This window comes from Capsicum annuum, chromosome 3 (assembly GCF_002878395.1).
Source record: "Capsicum annuum cultivar UCD-10X-F1 chromosome 3, UCD10Xv1.1, whole genome shotgun sequence".
NCBI lineage: Eukaryota > Viridiplantae > Streptophyta > Magnoliopsida > Solanales > Solanaceae > Capsicum > Capsicum annuum.
The window spans coordinates 25,492,196-25,494,151 of NC_061113.1; the positions used below are offsets into that span (position 1 = coordinate 25,492,196).

Sequence of the window (1,956 nt, forward strand, 5' to 3'; positions counted from 1 at the left end):
CTCCACTTGCATTTCCTAATATGCACCCTTATCCTTGACTGTGGTCTCCTCTTTCTTATTTGATTCATCATCAACCATTGTGGGATTATCCTTTGTAAGCTCTACTTCCTTAAACTGCAAACCACTCTTTATTGTAACAATGTTCACCTGCTTTGGATTTGCCTTTGTGTTACTAAACAAACCTCCTTGAGGTCTTGTGTTTTGTACTTCCATAATATGCCTAATTTGTAGCTTTAAATTCTTTGTAATCAACTGCTGATTCTTTAAATCTGCTGCAAAATATGCCTAATTCGCAAAAAGCTGCTTCATCATCTCTTCTACAGTTGGAGTGGTATTCTGATTTTATTGCACCTGCTGTTAATTTTGTTGCACTGGGGGCTTATACTAATTGTTTCCTTGATCCTGATTTCCACCCTATGAGAAATTTGGGTAGTTCCTCCAATTTGGGTTGTAAATATTTCTGAAATTCTGTAGTCCCTGCCAATTCACATTTCCGACATATTTAGTATAATTTGGATTAACAGAACATTCATCTAATGTGTTCTCACCACTTCTGCAAACCTCATAACAAGAATTCTCCTATTGGACTACATTTGCTGTGGCTGCTATTTGTGTAACACCCAACTTTATTATATTAAGCTGAGTAATCATGTGATTTTGCATTGCTGCGATCTTAGCTTGTAATGCAGTGAACTGTTCTACCTCCAATACGCCTGCAACTTTCCTAGGAGAACTCCTTGAGTCAGCATGCCAGTCAAGGTTCCTTTGTGAAATCTAATTTAGCAATATGTACGATTCTTCATAAGTCTTTTCAAGAGCCTGTCCACCTACTGCTGAATCTAAGAGAATCTTCGTATTGGGCTCCAATCCCTCAATAAAAGTATGAACAAGAACATTATTTGACTGACATGGTGAGAGAAATTTGTGAGCATACCCTTAAATCTCTCCCAAGCTTGGTAGATATTCTCTCTTTCTTTCAATCTAAAACTAAAGATCTCGCACCTCAAGCGTGTAGTCTTTCTAGATGGAAAGAATCAAATAAGGAACTTACAAGATAGATCTTCCCATGAAGTGATGGAGAGTGGTGATTCATCATGTAACCACCTTTTTGTTTCCCCCATTAAAGAGAATGGAAAGAGTGTCAATCTGACATAATCAGAACTCACCCCTTCAGGAATATAAGTATCACATATTTCCAGGAAGGTCTGTATGTGCTACTGTGGATCTTCATGTAAAAGGCAATGAAATTGCCCTACTGAATTCAGCAATTGCACCATATTCTTCTTTAACTCAAATCGACTACCAGGTTCGGGCTGGTGAATACTGTTCGTCACATGGTTCGTGAGTGGGATTGCCACCTCAGGAACCTGTCTAGCAGCAGGTTGAGCAAGCACACTAGAATAACTAGAGGTGGGACATTTCCAGCATTTGGATCGACTCGACCATTTCTTTGTTCAGCCATTCTTTGCCTTTGTTGAAAGATCTGTTCTGGTTCAGCAAAAGTCTCTAACAACTCTTTATCTCTCGCCAGTCTTATCTTCAGCTAAACCTGCAAAAATTCAGCCACTAAGATCAAATTGTTAACACTTAAACTTAATATCATAAACCAAAAATTTAGCAATTCACTAATTATGCTAGTCCCCGACAATGGCGCCAAAAACTTGTTGTGACTTAAATGTAAATGCAAGCGCAAGTGATAGTACAAGTAATATAGTGATTTAGACAATCAGCTATCGTTCCCACGAGGACTAAGCAACTAGAAATTTAACCAACTTATTATTCTAGACAATGAGAATTAAGTGTTGTAAAGTATCAAGATGATTTTGAAATTTAAAATAAAAATATAAATTAATAAATAAGTAATAAAAGTTTATGACTAGAGCAGAGAAAGCAACGGTTGTAAACAATAATGATAAGAATTCCAGGGTTGAGACTTTCCAAATAGTCATACAAATC

General features: G+C 37.1%; 1 non-coding gene across 1 annotated transcript; it reads left to right on the forward strand.

Annotated features, from left to right (window-relative positions):
* Positions 1 to 903: 903 nt before the first annotated feature.
* On the forward strand, positions 904 to 1,010 carry LOC124897356. The gene has a single exon (XR_007054078.1). It is a non-coding gene; the product is annotated as a small nucleolar RNA R71 (small nucleolar RNA).
* Positions 1,011 to 1,956: the final 946 nt, after the last annotated feature.